General features: G+C 38.4%; 4 gene segments (V, D, J or C); all 4 read right to left on the bottom strand.

The window, feature by feature from the left end:
* Nucleotides 1–4,307: 4,307 nt before the first annotated feature.
* LOC308389670 (Ig lambda-3 chain C region-like) lies at nt 4,308–6,002 on the bottom strand. The segment is given in 2 exons: nt 5,966–6,002; nt 4,308–4,630 (listed from the first exon to the last, which is right to left on the bottom strand).
* Nucleotides 6,003–11,793: 5,791 nt separating this feature from the next.
* On the bottom strand, nt 11,794–13,448 carry LOC308389671 (Ig lambda-1 chain C region-like). The segment is given in 2 exons: nt 13,391–13,448; nt 11,794–12,113 (listed from the first exon to the last, which is right to left on the bottom strand).
* Nucleotides 13,449–15,443: 1,995 nt separating this feature from the next.
* On the bottom strand, nt 15,444–17,098 carry LOC308389673 (Ig lambda-1 chain C region-like). The segment is given in 2 exons: nt 17,041–17,098; nt 15,444–15,763 (listed from the first exon to the last, which is right to left on the bottom strand).
* Nucleotides 17,099–19,093: 1,995 nt separating this feature from the next.
* On the bottom strand, nt 19,094–20,729 carry LOC308389674 (Ig lambda-1 chain C region-like). The segment is given in 2 exons: nt 20,693–20,729; nt 19,094–19,413 (listed from the first exon to the last, which is right to left on the bottom strand).
* Between the last annotated feature and the right edge of the window lie 6,402 nt (nt 20,730–27,131).

Consider the following 27,131-nt stretch of genomic DNA (forward strand, 5'->3'; position numbering starts at 1 on the left):
GTCAGGTGCATCACGTTTCAAAAGATAATCTGGTAGATGTTTCTACAACTTGGAGTGTGTGGAGGCAGATTTCTTTTCTCATGTATTAATCACATATTTAATCATATCACATTAGTTATAGTAATATCACTTTCTGACTTTACTGTAGTAAGAACACTCCTGTCACCAGTTTGCATGCATGTGGAATGTTAACACAGTGAGACCATTGTAATGGGAAATGTTAAACAGATAGTGGGACTCCTCCTTATCAGGGATGTAAATCTTTAGGTGACGGCCAAGCAGAAAACCAGGTCATAATTCTCTCTGTGAGGGAGGGGGTATAGCCCCCCCATGAGAGGGGCCAACATGAGTTTGTGGAATATTCTTTTCTGTGTCTCTGTATGTAAGATGTAAGGGCGGTGGCTACAATTCAGAGATGATCCTAGTGTTTCACTGGGATGCTCTCTCCAAATTGCAATGTGTTTATTAAACCCACTTCACATCAAGCTCACTGGGTGTGTTGCAGGTTGTTGTTAAATTTTCCATAACAAGTGTATCTGTGATAAATTTAGTTGATTGGACATGATTTGGGTGTTGCAGCATAGGCTGCGAATTCTTGTTATATATTTTTTTTCAGTTTCAAACAAAAGCTTTTTTTCCTCCACATTGTCATTAAAGAATATTGTTTCCTTGTTATACAAAGAGACAGTTCCAGACGTTCTTGTTCTAGGGGTGCTTGAAATTTCACACAATATTGAAAGTCCCAATGAGAAGAATTTACTCCATCATAGCTAAAACAACTAAACTTGGAACCACCAGGACTCTTCGTACAGCAGGCTGCCTGACCAAGAACCTGATAGAGCTTTGTCAGAGGCTATGGAGAGAGAACCACCTTCTACAGCACTTGACCAATCATGCCTGTATAACAGAGCAGTCAGATGACTGGTGTGAAGGTTCATCTTCCAACAGGACAATGACCCTAAGAACACAGCCAAGATAACATGAGCCAGAGCCCAGGCTTGAACCTGACTGAATATGTCTGAAGGGATCTGAAAATGGTTGTGCACTGACAGTAGTGATCCAAATTGACTGAACTTGAGGGGAAGAATTTGAGAAACTTTTAAACAATACTACATCATTACAGAAAAAGAGTAGTGAGCAAAGGCTGTGAATATTTATACATGTCATATTTGTTTTTATTGTTTTATTTTTTTAATGCAATTTAATGCAGCCTTTTCTCTCTTCATCATTATGGGGTATTGCTTAGGATTTTAAGGTGAAAATGACAAAAATATGGAACTGAAGCACTGAATACTTTCCAGATGCACTCTGACTCTCCAAGTTGTTGTTGGCAACAGTATAGTAGTGTTGTACCCTGCACACTGGCTCATGTAGAGAGACGCGACTTCCTGTGTTCATTTTGGATGCCCCTGCAACTACCCTCACAGCATAGCTTTTTAATAAGTTTTATTAAAAGGGATTCACTCAAAGAAAGAGTTAGACCACTGTTTCAACCAAACCAAAAACAACCACAACCTAAAATATCCTGGGAAAAGAAAACAAGATACTTAACCAAGTTTCTGGTTTACTTCTGCTGCCAGCACAGACCAGATACTCAGTAGGCGCTCAACACCCAAAGCTGGCCCACTCGCTGAGTCAGCAGTGCTTCACTGGCTTCTATAGTTCTCGGTAGCTGATTGCTGAATGAATACAGTAGTGCACTGGTTCCTCAGGAGAAATGGGTGGCAGCTGAGCTCCTGGAAGAGACTGGGCACACCCACACAACACACAAACTGCTAGAGCTGTAACAAGGAGAAATGGGTAAAAAGCTGGACAGCCTTTCACTCGAGAGTAATAAAGTCCAACCACACGAAGATTTAAAGTACAGCGATATTAACAGGCTCACCAACAGCTTCATCCACCAGGCTGTGAGACTGCTGAACTCTCTTCCCTCCCGGCTCCCAGCCAGCAGAATCACCAGATTGGCAGAAGTATAGTAGACAGATTGGACTCTACCCCCCCCCCCCCCCCCCCCCCCCCCACACACACACACACTCTCCAACAAGGAAACACTCTCTGAACCAAGAACTGAAACATTCCTGACTTGCATTGCAATTGCACACACCTGCTGCTATATATATATTTTTAGTATTCTTTTAGCACTATTTATATTATTATATTACTATTTATTATCTTATTGTTAGGGCTGTTTTTGTTTTTGTTGTGCATCTGCACCTTATTGTTGTCAATGCCTACGCATTTTTTTGGGACAGTGTGAAACGTAATTTCAATTCCTTTGTATGGCAAGTACATTTGAAGAAATTGACAAATAAAAGTATTCTATTCTATTCTATTCTATTCTATTAAGATAAAACCCATTATTCCAGCATTCTGTCTGAATTTACGTGTGACAAAGAGGAGAAAAAAACATTTTTTCACATCAGGATTTTGGACAGTATTTTTTACCATGTTGCTGCTTATTTTACCATTAGGAAGAAGACAAAAGACAAAAGTGAAACTGTATCAAGGAGAAAAAACACAAAAATAATATGTCAGCTCAATCACATGAACATTCATGATATCTACCCTTTCTGCTTTACAAGAACAGATGTGTGTTTGCCTCCTTAAATGTGTTTTGCATGATTTTTATGCCTCATTGCTTCTCAGAGTTTAAGTTTTTCTGTCACTGAGTGTCTGAACTGTTCATTCACTCACACTGAAAAGTACAGCAAAATGATGTTTTCTATAACTCAGATTGTGATGTTGGATTTTCTTTTTTTTTTTTTTACTGGAGGAAAGAGGGGGAGAAAGAAAGAGGGAAAGAGAAACAGCTGAGAAGAGGGACGGGGGAGAAGGGCAAAAAACAAAAACCAACAGAATGGGCAGGGGAAAAAAAAAAAAAAAAAAAAGGGAAAAAAAAATGCATATATCAATCACCTGGATCACCTGTTGAGAAAGAAAAAAGAAAACAAGCAGAAGAGAACAAGAGTAATAGAATAAACAACATCACAATGATATATGGGAATATGACAGTAAATACTAAATATTAAACATTATTGTGCAGCACATAAGATCAACAGAACACAGTGTGCTTTGAGGTAGGAGCCAAAAAGGGTGTAGTTTGTGGGTGTGATCACCCGTGTGTACACCTGTGAGCATGGACGCGCTTGTTTTTTGTTTTTTTTTAAAAGGTTCCTTCATGTAATGATCTGCTAGAGGGTGTGGGGGGGGGGCCACAGCCCCGTCCTCCAGGGCATGAAGCAGGTATGGAGGAGATCAAAACTCCAGACATCCAGAGGCCCCCAGAACACAAGAGACCAAGGAAGACTAACAGAGGGGCAGCCGCGCCACTGTCCCAGAAAGAGCTGAGGAGAGTCCCAGATGAGGGCTCACTCAGCAGCCGCGGAGCAGAAGCCAGGGGGAGTTGCAGTGACGCGCCCGTGAGCTCCGCCGGCAGCCAGCCGTGCCTGAGTGACCGAGCCCCAGGCCGAGAGGCCGGGGGCACCCCACCTCCGAAGTGGCCCGAGCGAGCCCCAGGCTCCAGGCCCCGATAAGCGGCCGCCAAGGAGTGAGCCGGTGTGTACCTGGACGCTCATCCCCAGACACAAAGAACCACCAACGCACCGATGTCTGAGGGAGTCCGCCACTGGCAGGGGAAGTGGTGGTGGGGGGAGATAGACCTCCAAACCTTGGAGGGCCATGTTGGATTTTCTGACTCAGGGCGTGAGACTTCAAATGTGAAAATTATATTGTTAGAACAATAAAATTGTCATGTTTTAACCTCATATAGCTCTATATTTCTTTTGCCAAAGCCGTTCTAGATGATGAAGAATTTTGTTTAAGACTGAGTTTAGTGTTTTCCCATGTGATCAGTCTGAACCTGCTCATTGTGTGCCACCACCTGTTTGTAGAACAACCAAGCTAGTTAACGAAGAGACTTAGCTTCCCTTTAAAAAAACACCTGCAGAAACGGCTGCTCCAGTTGGAGCCTCCTGGAGGCTGGGCTTTTTGTGAGTTTTTTCCAAAGACTGTGGTAATTCTCCCTGTTTAAAAGACTGGTACGAGTTTGATAAAGCATTTATATTTGATAAAGTATTGTGAAAAGGACCAAAGAAAAGTGATTTTTCTTAAGCTGTGATTTTATTTTGTGATTTAGACTTTTTTTACAGCACGTTTTTAAAGAACAACATGGATAATAATAGCTGCTCAAATTAGCATGCACATCAATAGAGAGTCAAATGTTTGCAGAGATATTGCAAGAACAGAAACATGTAGCTTCATCAAACTATAAAACACATCATATGCAGACAGGAAGTGTTGCTGAAGCTCTACTCTGAGCAGTGGTCAGGGTCCAGGGTTTGAGTGACGGGGCTCTGTCCACTCAGACTGGCCTCACAGCTCACTGAGCCCGCCTTCCTCCACTGGTCTGCGGAGAGGCTCAGGGTGCTGCTCCAGCTGTAGCGGCCGTCTGTCCCCAAGACCTCCAGGCTGGTTGACACCCCTGAGGATGTGCTGGTGCTCCCCACCTTCCAGCCCACATTCCAGTTTGAGGGGAAACCCCCGGTGGCCAAACACACCACAGTGGCACTACTCTGTTTGTCTTCCTCTTTGGAGGGAGGGAGGACTGTGAGGGTGGGCCTCACCACACCCGCTGGAGGAGAAAAGGTTGAAGATAACCGAAAAATGAGATACAAAGGTGTAAACATGGGAATAAATATATTGTCAGTGATTATTTTTTTATGAGGTGTTACAGTTAATAACTTGACCCTGTGATCATTTTCTTGTTTAAAACTTTTTGTTCTTTTTTGACCGCAAAGCTCAAGCACTCATGAGAATACAGTTAAAACTTCACATCTGTTTCTTTCACTTCCTTTAAACTTAATTTAAAATTGATCAACCATGAACAAAAAAGATCTAAAGTATTTTTTTTTGCTAACAGAAGTTCACAAAACACCAGTCAATATTTGTTTTTATTTTAAAATTCATAAGTAAAAATACATTTTAAATCAAAGTGAGCTAAAACAAAGTGAGCTGAAACACATTTTAATATTGTAACCAGATAATATATAACGAAGCAAAAATTACCAAAAAGAACATTAAAAAATCTTTTTAAAAAAAATTCACTTCTTTCACAGACTGAATGAATGAATTTTGATTGAAGAGAAGTTTCTTCCAAAATTGTGACATCAATTTAATAATAATCACTGAATTTGAACACAATTCTGTTTAGTAGATTTATTTATTTTTAAAAAAGCTTAATAAATACCACATTTTTCAAAATTAGAAATTTCTGGTACTTACAGCCAACGATGAGTTTGGTTCCTCCACCAAAAGTCCACCACAGTGATACAAACTCATTAAGTGGCCGTACAAAAACCTCCTGCACTCTGAACAAACCTCTAACCACTGAAAATGAACCTTTTTGTCATGTAAAACATCACAGTACAACTGATTAAATACAGATGATTTAACTAAAGTGATTTAAAATTATTTAATGAATTTAAGTCATGATTATCTTAATTGTATTTTTAGTATTAAGAACTGAAAGATAAAACTTAACTTTCACATTACACATATGTATTTAAAAAACACACAGAAAACTGTTTTAACACAGCAACCAGAAAGGCTTCAAAAAATAATGTATTATGAGACTATGACAATATACTTAACAAATATACAGGTATACTGTATTTGTTAATAGCAGAATGAAAAAGTAAGCATACAAACCAGAGTGCCATTTTAATCCAGGTGTACAAAGTATGTAATAATGTTTCCAAATATATGGTATATATGTTCCTCTGTTCTATAAAATCGTTAATGTATTAGTTCAAACAATTTTTCTTTTGATTTTGTGTCACAAAGTTTCCTTCAGTATGTTGAGAGCAGAGAAATGATTTCCATAGAGAGGAGGCTTTGCATCATCAGCTGATCCTCCAGAGAACTGAGAAGGTTTATAGTCCTGTGACTTCAACACTGCAGGACTCACATCTGTCAGTCAACACAGCAGAAAGCACAACCACCATGACTCTCATCACCATCCTCATCTGGACGCTGACCTGCTGCTGTTTTACAGGTTCATTCACTCAGCAACATTTCAAACATGATGTGCTGCTTTTTCTCTCATTGATTTCTGCTGATAAATGAATGCTTTGTTTTTGTCTGCAGGATGCAGCGGTCAGGTGACTGTGACTCAACCTCCAGTAGTGACATTTACTCCTGGATCCACTGTCACTCTGACCTGTAGGACCAACCCAGCAACATATTCCAACTGTGGTGATAGTCGTCAGTGTATGGCCTGGTATCAGCAGAAATCTGGACAGACACCAAAACTTCTAATAAAGCAAGTGAGCATAAGTCATTCAGGAACACCAACTCGATTTAGTGGCAGTGGAAGCAGTTCTGACTTCTCTATGACCATCAGTGGAGTTCAGGCTGAAGATGCAGCAGTTTATTATTGTCAGAGTTACCACTACATAAACAGTGCTAATGTGTTCACACAGTGATTTGTAGTCGTACAAAAACCTCCCTCAGTCAGACTGCAGAGACACTGAGCTGTTGCAGCAGGGACTGACTGCAGCTGCTGAAAAAGGAGAGACTGCTGACACAGACCACTGAACACGCAGCTGATAGTAACCTAACCAACACTCCCAAAGTCGATTCTGTTCATCTGGACGTAGCCTTTCAGTGGGACAACTGACTTCTTCACTCTCAGCTGACTGCAGCTTTTTATTCATTCATTTGCATAATGAATGAAACTAACACCACTGGCGAACAATGTGCTGTGAGGTCTGTTTATTGATCATTAATATGCAAATTGTCATGACCATTGATCAACAGCCAGTGATCAAAGACCATAAATCCATGATCAATGACCACTGCTCTATGGCCATGAGTACCATACACAGAGAATTGGGGAATGGCTGCAATCACAGCACTGTAAGATGATGAAAGATGTACCCTTAGGCTCCCTCCTCAATCCAGAGATGGCTTTTCCCTTTCACGTAAATGGATTCTGTGACTCCACGCTCAAACCAGCATTCATCCCTGTTCAAGATGTGTACATCTTCATCCACTGGCCTGAAGAGTTAGGTCTTCTGTGTTGTGCCATCTGCTTGATATGATGTTCTTCTGCTTCCCTGGCCCCTGTATCTTTGGGGATGATGTTCTCTGATGTGTTGTAGTGTCCCGATCACACCCATTTTGTGCTCCAGTGGATGATGAGAGTCAGACCTTAAATGCTGATCCGTATGCGTTGGTTTACAGTACACATCAGCTTCTAAATGTCTCCCATTACTGATGGAAATCTTACAGTCTAAGAAGGCCAACCTGTCATTTTTCATATCCTCCCTTGTAAACTTGATGTATTGGTCCAACGAGTTAATGTGATCCGTGAATTCTGGTGCGTCCTGCGATTTGATTTTCACCCAGGTGTCATCCTGTGATATAAGGTCCGGTCAATAGCATTGCCTTGTTCTAACTGCTTCAGACAATCTATCACCCTCTTCCTGTAACCACATCCTGGGTCTCGTTTCAGGGACTCATTGGTATTTTGTCCTTTTTCTGGAACAAAATACAGCATTGTTATACATTGTGTTTGAAAATGTAATTTGTCTCAGTTGACAATATTAACTCAGTGACCACTTTTTCATTTTGACTCTACAAAAGGGGGAGGGGGGGGGGGGGGGGGGGTTACAACCTTATCTCCTCTTACGGTGTCACCTAAAGATTGCTTTAGATGAGAACTAAAGGTTTCACCACCAGTTAAATTAGCCAGAGCCCAGACTTGAACCTGATTGAATATCTCTGAAGGGATCTGAAAATAGTCTATAGCACACAGGAGTATTAGGTTATTATGTACATGTTGTTAAGTTGTCTTCTGGCAACCGATGACTTGAAACAAATGAGCATGCTTTGTTTGCACTGTGCAACAGCACGACAAAACATTACCTGTCCTTTATTAACTGCACAAGAAGTGGTGGTCATTAGCCGCTAGCTATTTGGGTAAAGCTGTCATGGGACTTTAGCTCTTTCCACTGTTTTAGGGAACTAAATATTTCTTTTTAAAGTAAGTTACAGGACTTTGACCTTCCTGGAGGGCTTTTATTTTGTTAAAATCTATCTAATATGCATATCCACATAATTGTGGATTATTATAATTATGATATTCACAAAAAACACACTGTATTGTAAAGAAAATACATTAAGAAACAAATTAGATTAGATTTTTATTTCAAATATGGCAAAAACTGCAACAAAAGGAGCCATGTGAGGCTGCTAAAGGCAACAGCTGGATGAAAAAGAGTACAGGCAACAATAACACATGTACCAGTTGTTACATTGCAGAGGTATTCAAATATAAACACAATAATAAACACAATTGCAATGATTTGGTTCTACATTTTTCTATCATTAAATTATTATGGATTAGGTGCAAAAGCTGTTAATTGCAGATACTTAAATAAAACTGTTTTAACACAGCAACCAGAAAGGCTTCAAAAAATAATGTATTATGAGACTATGACAATATACTTAACAAATATACAGGTATACTGTATTTGTTAATAGCAGAATGAAAAAGTAAGCATACAAACCAGAGTGCCATTTTAATCCAGGTGTACAAAGTATGTAATAATGTTTCCAAATATATGGTATATATGTTCCTCTGTTCTATAAAATCGTTAATGTATTAGTTCAAACAATTTTTCTTTTGATTTTGTGTCACAAAGTTTCCTTCAGTATGTTGAGAGCAGAGAAATGATTTCCATAGAGAGGAGGCTTTGCATCATCAGCTGATCCTCCAGAGAACTGAGAAGGTTTATAGTCCTGTGACTTCAACACTGCAGGACTCACATCTGTCAGTCAACACAGCAGAAAGCACAACCACCATGACTCTCATCACCATCCTCATCTGGACGCTGACCTGCTGCTGTTTTACAGGTTCATTCACTCAGCAACATTTCAAACATGATGTGCTGCTTTTTCTCTCATTGATTTCTGCTGATAAATGAATGATTTGTTTTTGTCTGCAGGATGCAGCGGTCAGGTGACTGTGACTCAACCTCCAGTAGTGACATCTGCTCCTGGAAACACTGTGACTCTGACCTGTAGGACCAGCCAAGCTGTTTACAGATGGGGTGATGGTAGTGAGGGTATGTACTGGTATCAACAGAAATCTGGACAGACTCCAAAGCTCCTAATAGAATATGTAAAAACACTCCAGTCAGGAACACCATCTCGATTTAGTGGCAGTGGAAGCAGCTCTGACTTCTCTATGACCATCAGTGGAGTTCAGGCTGAAGATGCAGCAGTTTATTATTGTCAGAGTTACCACTACATAAACAGTGCTAATGTGTTCACACAGTGATTTGTAGTCGTACAAAAACCTCCCTCAGTCAGACTGCAGAGACACTGAGCTGTTACAGCAGGAACTGAGTACAGCTGCTGAAGCTGAAGCGACACAGAACGCAAGGCTGAGGAGCGCAAAAAAAACAAAAACAAACCCCCCCAATAATATCATTAATCACTTCATACAGATTCATACGGAGTGTAAAGAACCTAAAGACATCAAATTATTTTATCTTCACATATAATCACCACAAATAAAACATTATGTAATATATAATATAATATAACATTTATTATATCAAATATCACCACGTACAATGGAGTGACATACATTTTTTCTTTTGCATTTCACACTATATTGTTGGATAGATTCGTTTCAAAATAGTTTTCAAAATAACAATCTTTTGGTGTACTGTGTATTTTTGTCAAAAAAATCAAATAAAGAAACAATAACAAATGTATTTCTTAAAAGAACACAAAAATCATTTTACTCATAATCTACTCAAATCTCATAACTTTCAAAGATTAATGCTCATGTTCTATCAGCTCAGAGATTTTAACACTAAGATGCCAAAAATTTAACAGAGTTTCAATGATACTGTTATATGGTGATTTTATCACATTTGACCTCTGATCTCACTTTTACGTTTCACATCTGCCTTTCTATCCAACTTAACACCAAAAAGCATTATATCTTTACAAAAAGCTTTGTAAAGAGAAACAGAATGAAATTCAAATATACTCTGGTATGATCTTATTATAATAAGCTCGAGTTATTTATGTCCAATTAAGCCTTTTCCTTTTTTGTTTTGTTTAGGTCACGAGCAGTTGTCCAAGCATTTCACTGCATATCGTACTGTGTATGACTGTGTACGTGACAAATAAAATTTGAATTTGAATTTGAATTTGATTTGATTTGATTTGATTTGATCAACATCAATGACACGACAGTGAACTGGTAAAACTGAGGAACTTAAATAAACAGACTGAATGATGATGATAATTGGACACAGGTGAGTACACGGCTGAACATAATGAAACAGGAAATGGAACATGTGGAAAAAACAGTGAACAAGAACCAAAAACGATGGGATCCAGGAATCCTGGCAATACCTTTACGAAAAAAAGCTTTGTCAAGAGAAACAGAAGGAAATTCAAATATACTCTAGTATAAAAGAATTATAATAACCTCAAGTTATTTGAGTCCAATTATATACAAACAATTAACTTTGTATGCTTTGAATTTAAACAGTAATAAAAATAATCATCATAAATACTATACCCTTAATTGTAAATAGTCCCAAGTAAGTGAGCTGCCTTCTGCCTCTTGCCTTCTTCTTCTTATTTTTTGTGTTTGACACAAATTTTCCATCCTGATTAGGGTTAGGGTCTGTCTGTGAAGGTTCTCAGTCATCCAGGTCATCGTAGTCTTAGGAGCTTGGAAAAGGAGCTTGACAGTCAGTTCAGGCTGATGATGCAGGAGAATAATGTAGTATGGGAGTGCATGAAGACCCAGTGTTTACGCACAGATAATATATGTTATATAATAAAAAACTACTTTTATTAAGAACTGTAATCAAAATTAAAGATGTACATAGCCAGGGAAAATTAAGCAATCAGAAAATGTTTGAAATATTAGAAAATGCTAAACTATAAAACTAAGTTTTCAGCAGAGTTTTAAAAAACACTCACAGAATCAGCCAAGCTCATTCAACTTTTAGGTGCTACAATCTGAAAAGTGTCAAAACAGAAACAGATCAGATGATGGTACAAAGTGGGTCCTATAACAAGGTCATAGCAGTACAAACAGGACACCATGGAACTGCAAGGCTTTACATATGAGTAGAAGAATAATTGACTGACATCTCCAACGTTAATTGAGTATTACATGTGATGCAGTTCTTTTATTTTGAAGTCGGTTAAAACAAAACAAAAAAAATCAACCAATCTTATTGTTAGAAATGAATCTCTTTAGAAGGAAATTGTGCTTTAAAATTAAACTTTTTATGCAAACTTTCATTAGAATTGAGTAAATTTGCCTGCTTACATATTTGATTCTGATTTCATAATGCCTCAGTGGTTTTTGTAAATATATTAAAACACGTGGGGTTATGTTTTCTAGTCCTTTGTGTCATTTTGTTGTAAACAGAATAATGAAATGTCTGAATACTGTCTTCCTTCTCACCATTGAAGAAAGACAAAAAAGTTTTATAATATTCTGGATAACTGCAAGCTTTATTGACACAAACATGAATCATTAATATGACAAGTACAATCACAACCAGCTGCTGAGCTGCACATGTCGCTCTTTAGCTTGTTGTTCTTGTCAACACTTTACATCAGTGTCGTTCTCTCACACACAAAGCTGTATTTCCTTCTACAAACAAAAACACATATAGATCACAGAGGCAGGTGTCTTTCTCCTGCTCCCCACACACCCGGTTCCTGTCCTGGGCTTCGGTAACTCCTCTAGCCTTCACACCAGCTCCTGCTCAGGGACTGGGACTGTGTGTGGCCATGATGGATGACCTTGCAGGAGTAAAGCTCTCCCTTCAACCAGCTTTTCTGGCTCAAGGTCAGGGTGCTGCTGCTGCTGTAGCGATCACTCTTCTTCTCCTCTGAGCTGGTCAGGACCTCTTCTGTCACCTCTCTGCCGTCCACCTCCCATCTCACCTCGGCTCCCTCTGGAGAGTAGCCGGTCAACAGGCAGGCCAGTGTGGTGGTGCACCCAGAGAGATCCTCAGGGGAGGGTTGAAGCAGAGAGACTGAGGGTCTGACCATGGGGCCAGCTGGAAGGGAGAGCAGGAACACACAAGGAGCAGATTAACTTCTGCTGTAGGACAGAGAGCTGAACATTACACAGTTATGATACATGACAGAGATTAACAGCATCGTGGAAGAAATGGAAAAATAACAATTACAAATAATGACAAAGTTGGAATTTTACATTTAAAGTTGGAATTTTCCCCTAGGTTACACATCTTTTTTTCTAAACCTGCCATAAAAGTAATTTTATTGTACAGCATCTAGTTCCTACATTTATTTTCTTAACTGAAAAAATGAACTGTTTGTACAGACTGCCATCTGTTTGTTTCACTTCAGTTTTACTACCTCAAAGTACTGAACCATAAACTCGCGATGGAACCGTTAAATTGCATCTAAATAAAACTCTTTTATTTTTAAGCCAAGAATGTAAAACCTTTTTATCCAGCTAACTGTTTGTATAAATAAATAAAATCAAAGCTTCCTCGTGCTATTTTCAGCCTCAGATTTTGTGAAAAAATATTTATTCACAGATAAATACAAAAAAAACTTAATTAAAATAGATTTATTCAAAATATAATTTACATTTTCAGTACTATATAAACATTCAGTTATGATACTGTATTATATATTCACACTTTCTGATACCAAGTTTTCAATAACAGCTACTATGACTAAATCCAACCATGTACACATCATGTAAAACACCCAGAATATAATTTAACACACAATGTTTAAATACATTCTGATGACATATTCAAAATAGTAATAGTATAATATTTTGTGTTAATGAGAAGATTTAGATACTTACAGTGAATGATGAGTTTGGTTCCTCCACCAAAAGTGTACCACAGTGATACAAACTCATTAAGCGGCCGTACAAAAACCTCCCACACTCTGATCAAGCCTCTAAACGCTGGAAATTAACTACTTTCCCCAGTAAACTTCACAGTTTAGAAAATATTTATCATAAAAGTGTTTGTGTTCAATTGACTTTCTTTAAAAAAAAAAAAAAGGATTGTTTTAATATTTTTCTTGATTAAAAAAGTAAAATCTACGCTTTCCAACCAACCTGCCATTTTAATCCAGATGTTAAAAAGAATCGCTTTTCTGAAGTATTTTCCAGTGTTTTGTTAGAATCATAATCATGTCATAATAATTTATTGTTGCTTCTCACATTGCTTTGTTGTGTGTTGAGAGCAGAGAAATGATTTCCATAGAGAGGAGGCTTTGCATCATCAGCTGATCCTCCAGAGAACTGAGAAGGTTTATAGTTCTGTGACTTCAACACTGCAGGACTCACATCTGTCAGTCAACACAGCAGAAAGCACAACCACCATGACTCTCATCACCATCCTCATCTGGACGCTGACCTGCTGCTGTTTTACAGGTTCATTCACTCAGCAACATTTCAACCATGATGTGCTGCTTTTTCTCTCATTGATTTCTGCCGATAAATCAATGATTTGTTTTTGTCTGCAGGATGCAGCGGTCAGGTGACTGTGACTCAACCTCCAGTAGTGACATTTACTCCTGGATCCACTGTCACTCTGACCTGTAGGACCAACCCAGCTGTTGTCAGATATACTGATGGGGATCAGGGCATGTTTTGGTATCAACAAAAATCTGGACAGACACCAAAGCTCCTAATAAAATATGTGAAAACACTTGAGTCAGGAACACCATCTCGATTTAATGGCAGTGGAAGCAGCTCTGACTTCTCTATGACCATCAGTGGAGTTCAGGCTGAAGATGCAGCAGTTTATTATTGTAAGAGTGCCCACAAAATAAACAGTGTTTGGGTGTTCGCACAGTGATTTGTAGTCATACAAAAACCTCCCTCAGTCAGACTGCAGAGACACTGAGCTGTTACAGCAGAAACTGACTGCAGCTGCAGGGAGACAGAACACAGAGCTGACAAAAAAGCTTTACAAAAAGAAACAGAATGAAATTCAGATATACTCTAGTATAATCTTATTATAATAAGCTCAAGTTATTTTTGTCCAATTATATAAAAACAACTAACTTTATTATAAATCATTTAAATAAAAGTTAAAAAATTTTTTTTTTTAATTATTTCACGTATATTAAAATAGATTTCAACCAATTAATGCATGCTTTGAATTTAAACAGTAATAATAATAATAATCATAAATGCTTTCCCCTTAATTGTAAATAGTGCCCAGAGAGAGAGTGCTGCCTTCTGCCTCTTGCCTCATTAATTTTTTTTTTGTGTTTGACACAAATTTTCCATCCTGATTAGGGTTAGGGTCTGTCTGTGAAGGTTCTCAGTCATCCATGTCATCGTAGTCTTAGGAGCTTGGAAAAGGAGCTTGACAGTCAGCTCAAGCTGATGATGCAGGAGAATAATATAGTATGGGAGTGCATGAAGACCCAGTGTTTACACAGAGATAATATATGTTATATAATAAAAAAAATAATATTATTAAGAACTGTAATCAAAATTAAAGATGTACATAGCCAGGGAACATTAAACAAGCAGAAAATGTTTGAAATATTAGAAAATACTAAACTATAAAACTAAGTTTTCAGCAGAGTTTTAAAACAACTCACAGAATCAGCCAAGCTCATCCAACTTTTAGGTGCTACAATCTGAAAAGTATCAAAACAGAAACAGATCAGATGATGGTACAAAGTGGGTCCTATAACAAGGTCATAGCAGTACAAACAGGACACCATGGAACTGCAAGGTTTTACATATGAGTAGAAGAATAATTGACTGACATCTCCAACGTTAATTGAGTATTACATGTGATGCAGTTCTTTTATTTTGAAGTCAGTTATAACTAAACAAAAAAAATCAACCAATCTTATTGTTAGAAATGAATCTCTTTAGAAGGAAATTGTGCTTTAAAATTAAACTTTTTTATTTTTTAATTCCTTCATTAGAATTGAGTAAATTTGCCTGCTTACATATTTGATTCTGATTTCATAATGCCTCAGTGGTTTTTGTAAATATATTAAAACACGTGGGGTTATGTTTTCTAGTCCTTTGTGTCATTTTGTTGTAAACAGAATAATGAAATGTCTGAATACTGTCTTCCTTCTCACCATTGAAGAAAGACAAAAAAGTTTTATAATATTCTGGATAACTGCAAGCTTTATTGACACAAACATGAATCATTAATATGACAAGTACAATCACAACCAGCTGCTGAGCTGCACATGTCGCTCTTTAGCTTGTTGTTCTTGTCAACACTTTACATCAGTGTCGTTCTCTCACACACAAAGCTGTATTTCCTTCTACAAACAAAAACACATATAGATCACAGAGGCAGGTGTCTTTCTCCTGCTCCCCACACACCCGGCTCCTGTCCTGGGCTTCGGTAACTCCTCTAGCCTTCACACCAGCTCCTGCTCAGGGACTGGGACTGTGTGTGGCCATGATGGATGACCTTGCAGGAGTAAAGCTCTCCCTTCAACCAGCTTTTCTGGCTCAAGGTCAGGGTGCTGCTGCTGCTGTAGCGATCACTCTTCTTATCCTCTGAGCTGGTCAGGACCCCTTCTGTCACCTCTCTGCCGTCCACCTCCCATCTCACCTCGGCTCCCTCTGGAGAGTAGCCGGTCAACAGGCAGGCCAGTGTGGTGGTGCACCCAGAGAGATCCTCAGGGGAGGGTTGAAGCAGAGAGACTGAGGGTCTGACCATGGGGCCAGCTGGAAGGGAGAGCAGGAACACACAAGGAGCAGATTAACTTCTGCTGTAGGACAGAGAGCTGAACATTACACAGTTATGATACATGACAGAGATTAACAGCATCGTGGAAGAAATGGAAAAATAACAATTACAAATAATGACAAAGTTGGAATTTTACATTTAAAGTTGGAATTTTCCCCTAGGTTACACATCTTTTTTTCTAAACCTGCCATAAAAGTAATTTTATTGTACAGCATCTAGTTCCTACATTTATTTTCTTAACTGAAAAAAATGAACCGTCTGTACAGACTGCCATCTGTTTGTTTCACTTCAGTTTTACTACCTCAAAGTACTGAACCATAAACTCGCGATGGAACCGTTAAATTGCATCTAAATAAAACTCTTTTATTTTTTAAGCCAAGAATGTAAAACCTTTTTATCCAGTTAACTGTTTGTATAAATACATAAAATCAAAGCTTCCTCGTGCTATTTTCAGCCTCAGATTTTGTGAAAAAATATTTATTCACAGATAAATACAAAAAACTTAATTAAAATAGATTTATTCAAAATATAATTTACATTTTCAGTACTATATAAACATTCAGTTATGATACTGTATTATATATTCACACTTTCTGATACCAAGTTTTCAATAACAGCTACTATGACTAAATCCAACCATGTACACATCATGTAAAACACCCAGAATATAATTTAACACACAATGTTTAAATACATTCTGATGACATATTCAAAATAGTAATAGTATAATATTTTGTGTTAATGAGAAGATTTAGATACTTACAGTGAATGATGAGTTTGGTTCCTCCACCAAAAGTGTACCACAGTGATACAAACTCATTAAGCGGCCGTACAAAAACCTCCCACACTCTGATCAAGCCTCTAAACGCTGGAAATTAACTACTTTCCCCAGTAAACTTCACAGTTTAGAAAATATTTATCATAAAAGTGTTTGTGTTCAATTGACTTTCTTTAAAAAAAAAAAAAAGGATTGTTTTAATATTTTTCTTGATTAAAAAAGTAAAATCTACGCTTTCCAACCAACCTGCCATTTTAATCCAGATGTTAAAAAGAATCGCTTTTCTGAAGTATTTTCCAGTGTTTTGTTAGAATCATAATCATGTCATAATAATTTATTGTTGCTTCTCACATTGCTTTGTTGTGTGTTGAGAGCAGAGAAATGATTTCCATAGAGAGGAGGCTTTGCATCATCAGCTGATCCTCCAGAGAACTGAGAAGGTTTATAGTTCTGTGACTTCAACACTGCAGGACTCACATCTGTCAGTCAACACAGCAGAAAGCACAACCACCATGACTCTCATCACCATCCTCATCTGGACGCTGACCTGCTGCTGTTTTACAGGTTCATTCACTCAGCAACATTTCAACCATGATGTGCTGCTTTTTCTCTCATTGATTTCTGCCGATAAATCAATGATTTGTTTTTGTCTGCAGGATGCAGCGGTCAGGTGACTGTGACTCAACCTCCAGTAGTGACATTTACTCCTGGATCCACTGTCACTCTGACCTGTAGGACCAACCCAGCTGTTGTCAGATATACTGATGGGGATCAGGGCATGTTTTGGTATCAACAAAAATCTGGACAGACACCAAAGCTCCTAATAAAATATGTGAAAACACTTGAGTCAGGAACACCATCTCGATTTAATGGCAGTGGAAGCAGCTCTGACTTCTCTATGACCATCAGTGGAGTTCAGGCTGAAGATGCAGCAGTTTATTATTGTAAGAGTGCCCACAAAATAAACAGTGTTTGGGTGTTCGCACAGTGATTTGTAGTCATACAAAAACCTCCCTCAGTCAGACTGCAGAGACACTGAGCTGTTACAGCAGAAACTGACTGCAGCTGCAGGGAGACAGAACACAGAGCTGACAAAAAAGCTTTACAAAAAGAAACAGAATGAAATTCAGATATACTCTAGTATAATCTTATTATAATAAGCTCAAGTTATTTTTGTCCAATTATATAAAAACAACTAACTTTATTATAAATCATTTAAATAAAAGTTAAAAAATTTTTTTTTTTAATTATTTCACGTATATTAAAATAGATTTCAACCAATTAATGCATGCTTTGAATTTAAACAGTAATAATAATAATAATCATAAATGCTTTCCCCTTAATTGTAAATAGTGCCCAGAGAGAGAGTGCTGCCTTCTGCCTCTTGCCTCATTAATTTTTTTTTTGTGTTTGACACAAATTTTCCATCCTGATTAGGGTTAGGGTCTGTCTGTGAAGGTTCTCAGTCATCCATGTCATCGTAGTCTTAGGAGCTTGGAAAAGGAGCTTGACAGTCAGCTCAAGCTGATGATGCAGGAGAATAATATAGTATGGGAGTGCATGAAGACCCAGTGTTTACACAGAGATAATATATGTTATATAATAAAAAAAATAATATTATTAAGAACTGTAATCAAAATTAAAGATGTACATAGCCAGGGAACATTAAACAAGCAGAAAATGTTTGAAATATTAGAAAATACTAAACTATAAAACTAAGTTTTCAGCAGAGTTTTAAAACAACTCACAGAATCAGCCAAGCTCATCCAACTTTTAGGTGCTACAATCTGAAAAGTATCAAAACAGAAACAGATCAGATGATGGTACAAAGTGGGTCCTATAACAAGGTCATAGCAGTACAAACAGGACACCATGGAACTGCAAGGTTTTACATATGAGTAGAAGAATAATTGACTGACATCTCCAACGTTAATTGAGTATTACATGTGATGCAGTTCTTTTATTTTGAAGTCAGTTATAACTAAACAAAAAAAATCAACCAATCTTATTGTTAGAAATGAATCTCTTTAGAAGGAAATTGTGCTTTAAAATTAAACTTTTTTATTTTTTAATTCCTTCATTAGAATTGAGTAAATTTGCCTGCTTACATATTTGATTCTGATTTCATAATGCCTCAGTGGTTTTTGTAAATATATTAAAACACGTGGGGTTATGTTTTCTAGTCCTTTGTGTCATTTTGTTGTAAACAGAATAATGAAATGTCTGAATACTGTCTTCCTTCTCACCATTGAAGAAAGACAAAAAAGTTTTATAATATTCTGGATAACTGCAAGCTTTATTGACACAAACATGAATCATTAATATGACAAGTACAATCACAACCAGCTGCTGAGCTGCACATGTCGCTCTTTAGCTTGTTGTTCTTGTCAACACTTTACATCAGTGTCGTTCTCTCACACACAAAGCTGTATTTCCTTCTACAAACAAAAACACATATAGATCACAGAGGCAGGTGTCTTTCTCCTGCTCCCCACACACCCGGCTCCTGTCCTGGGCTTCGGTAACTCCTCTAGCCTTCACACCAGCTCCTGCTCAGGGACTGGGACTGTGTGTGGCCATGATGGATGACCTTGCAGGAGTAAAGCTCTCCCTTCAACCAGCTTTTCTGGCTCAAGGTCAGGGTGCTGCTGCTGCTGTAGCGATCACTCTTCTTATCCTCTGAGCTGGTCAGGACCCCTTCTGTCACCTCTCTGCCGTCCACCTCCCATCTCACCTCGGCTCCCTCTGGAGAGTAGCCGGTCAACAGGCAGGCCAGTGTGGTGGTGCACCCAGAGAGATCCTCAGGGGAGGGTTGAAGCAGAGAGACTGAGGGTCTGACCATGGGGCCAGCTGGAAGGGAGAGCAGGAACACACAAGGAGCAGATTAACTTCTGCTGTAGGACAGAGAGCTGAACATTACACAGTTATGATACATGACAGAGATTAACAGCATCGTGGAAGAAATGGAAAAATAACAATTACAAATAATGACAAAGTTGGAATTTTACATTTAAAGTTGGAATTTTCCCCTAGGTTACACATCTTTTTTTCTAAACCTGCCATAAAAGTAATTTTATTGTACAGCATCTAGTTCCTACATTTATTTTCTTAACTGAAAAAAATGAACCGTCTGTACAGACTGCCATCTGTTTGTTTCACTTCAGTTTTACTACCTCAAAGTACTGAACCATAAACTCGCGATGGAACCGTTAAATTGCATCTAAATAAAACTCTTTTATTTTTTAAGCCAAGAATGTAAAACCTTTTTATCCAGTTAACTGTTTGTATAAATACATAAAATCAAAGCTTCCTCGTGCTATTTTCAGCCTCAGATTTTGTGAAAAAATATTTATTCACAGATAAATACAAAAAACTTAATTAAAATAGATTTATTCAAAATATAATTTTAATTTTCAGTACTATATAAACATTCAGTTATGATACTGTATTATATATTCACACTTTCTGATACCAAGTTTTCAATAACAGCTACTATGACTAAACCCAACCATGTACACATCATGTAAAACACCCAGAATATAATTTAACACACAATGTTTAAATACATTCTGATGACATATTCAAAAATAGTAATAGTATAATATTTTGTGTTAATGAGAAGATTTAGATACTTACAGTGAATGATGAGTTTGGTTCCTCCACCAAAAGTGTACCACAGTGATACAAACTCATTAAGCGGCCGTACAAAAACCTCCCACACTCTGATCAAGCCTCTAAACGCTGGAAATTAACTACTTTCCCCAGTAAACTTCACAGTTTAGAAAATATTTATCATAAAAGTGTTTGTGTTCAAATGGCTTTCTTTAAAAAAAAAAATTAAGGATTGTTTTAATATTTTTCTTGATTAAAAAAGTAAAATCTACGCTTTCCAACCAACCAGCCATTTTAATCCAGACGTTAAAAAGAATCGCTTTTCTGAAGTATTTTCCAGTGTTTTGTTAGAATCATAATCATGTCATAATAATTTATTGTTGCTTCTCACATTTCTTTGTTGTGTGTTGAGAGCAGAGAAATCATTTCCATAGAGAGGAGGCTTTGCATCATCAGCTGATCCTCCAGAGAACTGAGAAGGTTTATAGTCCTTTGACTTCAACACTGCAGGACTCACATCTGTCAGTCAACACAGCAGAAAGCACAACCACCATGACTCTCATCACCATCCTCATCTGGACGCTGACCTGCTGCTGTTTTACAGGTTCATTCACTCAGCAACATTTGAAACATGATGTGCTGCTTTTTCTCTCATTGATTTCTGCTGATAAATGAATGATTTGTTTTTGTCTGCAGGAGGCAGCGGTCAGGTGACTGTGACTCAACCTCCAGTAGTGACATCTACTCCTGGATCCAGTGTCACTCTGACCTGTAGGACCAGCCAAGCTGTTGCTACCTGTAATAGTAAACCTTGTATGTTTTGGTATCAACAGAAATCTGGACAGACCACAAAGCTTCTAATAAAACAGGGGAACATAATTCAGTCAGGAACACCATCTCGATTTAGTGGCAGTGGAAGCAGCTCTGACTTCTCTATGACCATCAGTGGAGTTCAGGGTGAAGATGCAGCAGTTTATTACTGTATGAGTATCCATGTGATAAACAGTGCTGATGTGTTCACACAGTGATTTGTAGTCGTACAAAAACCTCCCTCAGTCAGACTGCAGAGAAACTGAGCTGTTACAGCAGGAACTGAGTACAGCTGCTGAAGAGGAAGAAACTCTGACACAGACCAGTGAACACAGAGCTGACAGTAACCTCACCAAGCACTAAACACAGAATTAAATTGAGATATTACATGTCTATTGTGGCATTTTGAAAAAAGGATTTTAAAATGATCTGCTGTAATCAAATCATTTTCTGTTACATCACATTACTTGACTGTATTTTCATCAAGAGTTTTGCTGTTTCTATAAACAGATGAATAAATAAATCTTTACATTTATATTCATATTAAGCTTCTTGATGATGATGAAAAGATATTTTCTGCCAAAAAGATCCCATCTTTACCAAAAAATATCTTTTGATACCCTTTTAAAGCTTTTGGGAAAATATTCTGTTGACTAATGAGACAAAAGTTGAACTTTTAGCCAGTTTGCATGGCAGTAAAACCAAAACAGCATTTCATCAAAAGCACCATACCAATAGTCAAATACAATGGTGGTAGTGTGATGGTCTACTTTGCTGGTTTGCTGCTTCAGGATCTGGATTAAATGCCATAGTTGATGATTTCTGCTCTCTGCAAGAAAATCCTGAAGAAGAATGTCCAGCCATTAGTCTGTGCCCAACAGCTCAAGAGCATTCAGATTATGCAACAGGACAATGATCCTAAACACTCTAGCAAGTCCACCTCTGAACAGTGCAGCTGCAGTGATGCTGAATTAAAACAAATTGCATGTTTTGGTTACATCTGTCAATTTGTCGTGGAGAGACTCCGCCCTTTTCCCATTTTACTAATTTGACACACCTGAGAGGAAGGAGCTGGCGGTGATTTACAGAGAGTGCTGGGTGCGTGGGCGGTGAACGAGGAGACGATGCCAGCGAGCAGGGATCGGAGCGAGCGGTCCGGCGGCTGGAGGAACTAGAGGCGACGAGACAGTGCTCTACCTTCGGCGGCGAGACGGGCCGGTGCCGATTGGCGCGTTACAAGGAAGCGGCGGGCAGAGTTGAGAGCTCTGCCCACCCGGGGTCCCTGACTTATCCCACTCTGATGAACGGTAGCCGCTAAAAGAGTAGTGACTATCGCTGCCCCTTTCTTTCCAGCGCCCCGGAGCGGAGAACACGGACAGGAAGGCGAGGACGCCGCCGGGTTTCCCCCTTGCACACTGCTTGCCTGGATTTTTAATTTTTAGTGACTTTTATACCGTGGCGGACGCCACTGGGTTTTTAATGTTGTGTTTCATTGATGTTTATTGTGTTGTTCCCTGGCCAGGGTTGTTTTAATTCATTTTACATTTTTAACTGTTTAAATATAATAAATTATATTTTAGTCATACAGTTTTCAATTCTGTGCATTCCCTTGGCTGCTCCACTGCTCCTTCCGTTGTTGGGGATGGTTTCCCTCCTGTAGTACACCTGTGTTAATTCTCCTTCACCTCAGTTACATAAGCACATTCACATTCAGCTATTGAGCCCTGACAAGTCCAGTTCCTGCTGACCAAAGACATCCCCACAGCATGATGCTGCCACCACCATGCTTGACTGTAGGAATGGCATTGGTCAGATGGTGAGTTGTGCCAAATTTCCTCCACATATGATGTTAGGGATTCAGGTCAAAGAGTTCAATCTTTGTTTCTTCAGATGAGAGAATTTTGTTTCTCGTTGTCTGAGAGTCCTTTGGGTGCCTTTTACTGAGTGGCTATCATCTGGCCACTCGACCATACAGGTCTGATTGGTGGAGTTCTGCAGAAATGGTTCTCATCTCTCCATAATAAGATTGGGCACCAGACTATGAAACATATTGTAACGATGGTTAAATGTTATTTTACAGTGACACGTTGGTTATCTCTGCACACTGTTGTTATTTCTTTAAGATACATGTTTGGTTGTGCTGCAGGAAATAGGGAGTTAATGTGTGCAGGAATGGGAGGGGGGTCCTGGTTGTTGTGTGACTGTGCGGGGCTGAAGTGAAGTGTTGTATGAGGGCACTCTCCCCGGAGTTAACGGCCCGTTTGCCTGTGTTACCGAATAAACGGACAAACTGAGATCCAACCGTCTGGTTCTTGTGAACGTTACAATATCATATGCAGACAGGAAGTGGTATTCCTGTCCCTAAGACCTCTAGGCATTGGGGAGAGACCTCCAGACCCAGGGGCGTAGATTTGGCATGGACGGAAGGGACATGTCCCCACCAATAATTTGATCTCTTCGATTAAAGAAAAACAAAACCGATAGTAAGAAAAAAAAAAAAGATCAACGTCTCATTCACCCAGCGATGCAGAAAGAGTTATATTACGTTCTCTACTGGAGTCCTACATCATGTGACAAATATGGCCAATGTAATTGGCTGTGCCTTTCAGGGAGCTCTGTTTAGTTTTAGCAGCGGCAATCCTGCGCTGCAAAGACCTGCAAGAAGGAGAGGAGGACGGCAGCAAAAAAGAAGAACCTGGATATAAGAAAGTATTTTTCAAAGAAACCTGTAAGTCTCTTAAAGTCAAGCTCACTCATGAAAAGTGTCCGTCACAATAACGTTACAGGCTATGCTAGGCTTTGGCCCACATCAGTCTAAAACTTTATGTAACCATGAATAACGTGTTTTGGAAACTAACTGCACAAAAGGCAGCACTATTAGTTCTCTCAGTCTCTCAGTCACTCAGCATTTCTAATTTTGATTGAAACTGTCAGAGAAAACGGCAGCCTCGAGCAAGCCAGGATATTAGTTTACAGAGGCTGTTAAAATTATATGTCTAACGTTAAAATGTTGGTGACACAATAATTTCATCCTAATGGCACTGACATATTCATAGGGTTAATTTTTGAGACAATATATTATGAGGTAGTCACGATTTTGCAAATAATCCACCTTGTAGTGCAGTTTGCACAAATTGTTTTAAAAATGCATTCACCCTACAAACATTACTGATGAGTCAAGATCTGCACAAATTGACAGAAACACCAAAGCAGCTACACATTTTATTCTTATTGGCATGTATGTCCTATTTGTCAGGTGACAGAAGAACCAACACAAAGCTCAGAGAGTAATGGTGATACAAGATCACAGGTGAAATTGGACGATGACTTGTTGGTTCATTACTGTATTTGAAGCACGTGTGGGACTGCATGTATGTGGAATGTCTCACTGTTATTTATCAGGTGACAGAAGCAGCTCTGCCATGTTGTAGCTTGGACAGAGGTGAAGAGGCAATATCACAGGCAACTGACTGATGTTTTGGTGCTATAGAGAGGAGAAGGCATGTGTTTGGCTCCTTCACATAGTGGACGTTGAGTTGTTGTGTGGGACATGTAGTCCATGTCTGTTGCTGTAACAGTAGTTTATGTTTAGAATAAAAAATCCCAGCTCACTGATTTGATCGGGGCAGTAGTGCCTAAAATGTTGCATAATTTTGCTGAGAGATCTTTTACTTTGTGGTAATCTTAGATGAGTAGTTTTATGGACAAAAATCACCAGGTCATTCAGTGTTCCCTTAGTGCCAAAATATAAGAGATGTTGGTGTAGTATAACTGAAGTAATGTTGTTAAGTCCTTAAAGTCATATTCTTTTATTGTCATGACTGTATTTGAAGCTATTTTTATTTTTGTATGATACCTGATTTATATGGAATATGAGTGAAGTAAACTAAAGTCTAAAATACTTTAGTCAGTCATTTGTTTTATAGTAATTTAACATTATATAATTCACATATAAAACTATGAATTGTAATTTTAAATGGTTTAAAAGCATGCAGAATAACATATGTAGGAAAGTATATTTCTCCTTTTTTTTTTTATCAAGAAGCAAAGACAAACAGGAAAAAAAAAAAGAAACAGGGCAGGGTTCGGTGGTTGAGTCATCTGTCCCTACCAACGCCAAAACCAAATCTACGCCCTTGTCCAGACCTCCAAGTTCTTGGTCAGCTCACTGTCTAACGCCCTTCTACCCCGATGACTGAAAGAGTCATGGTGGTTTCAGTTCTTTGATATATGGGAGAATGGAGGCCACTGTGCTCTTTGGGACCGTCAATGCTGCATAAATGTTTCTGCACCATTCCTCACAATAAAACTGTAACATACAAAATTTTGTAAAATGACAACAGAAATGGTGTGCACAAAAGTATGTGCAAATATATTAAAAGGTAAAGAAAAGGATATGACAACAAAAATGCTCCAAATGTGAGATTTGACATCAACACAAAAAGCAGAAAAACATGTAAGAAAAAAAAAAGATAAAAAATGATGTAAAACAGTATAAGAAGATTTGTTTCTTGGCCAGTGTGTATCATGGTTAAATTAGTACTGTTCAAAATGCTAACAGTCATTTTAAAGGTGTTAGCGTGTTTTGACCTTTGAAGAAGAACTGACCACAAATGGCGTTCACAGTAACTCAGTGCAGACAATAAACATAAGTGTGAACCAGGGGAAAAAACAACAATGAAAACATGACAAAACATACAAAATATGAAATAACCACAAAAATCCCACAATTAAAAACAAATAACCAAAAAACCAAAGTATCAAAACGAACAATAAAGAAATACATTGAATGCAAAAGGCACAAAATGTTTTTGTTTTTGTCTTTGTTTCTATACAGTACAGTAGCATTATACTGTTGATCCCATTTGTCAGTAACATTATACTGTATTGGAGCAACAATAACCCACACAATTTCCCTAGGGATTAATAAAGTATTCTGATTCTGATTCAAACAGAATTTGCATTTCGTCTTGTGATCTGAAGGTTGCCGCTTCGAGCCCTGGCTTGGACAGTCTCGGTCGTTGTGTCCTTTGGCAAGACACTTCACTTACCGCCTACTGGTGATGGCCAGAGGGGACGATGGCGCGATATGGCAGCCTCGCTTCTGTCAGTCTTCCCCAGGGCAGCTGTGGCTACAACTGTAGCTTGCCTCCACCAGTGGGTGAATGTGAGAGTGAATGAATAGTGGAATTGTAAAATGCTTTGAGGGTCTCGAAAAGCGCTATATAAATGCAATCCATTAGTATTATTTGTGCAGCAGTAATGTACAAATTCCACCCGGACTCCATAGGTGCAGGTGTGTGCTCACTGACCCATGCATTAATTTGAATATCTGTAGTGCACCCTGGATGAAGGGTGCACTAAAGATAAAGAACCAATAAAGAACCCTCTTAGCAGACAAATAGAAACTGAACTGGGGAAAATTAAACTATCCTTTTAGAATTACTATAAAATACTTTACTCCCAATGCTTTCTAGATAACAATTCTGATGTTAATACCTTCCTCTCAGGTCTCAAGTTGCAAGGAGTGAGAGAGGAACAAAATAAAATGCTATTATCCACAGTAACCAAAGAAGAAATTTACTTGGCAATTAAAAGACTAAAGGGAGGGAAAATGGTAGGGCCAGATGGGTTTCACCCAGAATGGTATAAAATAATGCAGGATTATTTGACTCCCACCATGTTAAAAACATTTAATTGGGTAATGGAAAAGAAAACTATGCCTTCTTCGTGGAGGGAAGCAATAAATTCCTTTATACCAAAGGAAGGAAAGGATAAACTAGAATGTAGTAACTATCGCCCAATTAGTGTACTGAATATTGATTATAAGTTGTTCACATCCATCATCTCTAAGAGACTAGAAACAATATTACCTTGGTTAACACATAATGATTAAACGGGTTTCATCAAACAGAGACAGGCCCAAGACAACATCAGAAAGATTTTGCACATAATGAGGCAGGTTGATAAACAAAAATTAGAGGCCTTCGTGTCAAGTTTATACGCTGAGAAGGCGTATAAACTTGTGAGGTGGTCCTTTTTATATAAAGTGCTTGAGAAGTTTAATTTTTAAAAATCCATAATTGATATTATTTTTAGGGCTATACAACAAATCAACAGCTTAAATTAAAATCAATGGAGGCCTC

Source organism: Rhamphochromis sp. 'chilingali' (assembly GCF_963969265.1).
Source record: "Rhamphochromis sp. 'chilingali' genome assembly, chromosome: 21".
Lineage (NCBI taxonomy): Eukaryota > Metazoa > Chordata > Actinopteri > Cichliformes > Cichlidae > Rhamphochromis > Rhamphochromis sp. 'chilingali'.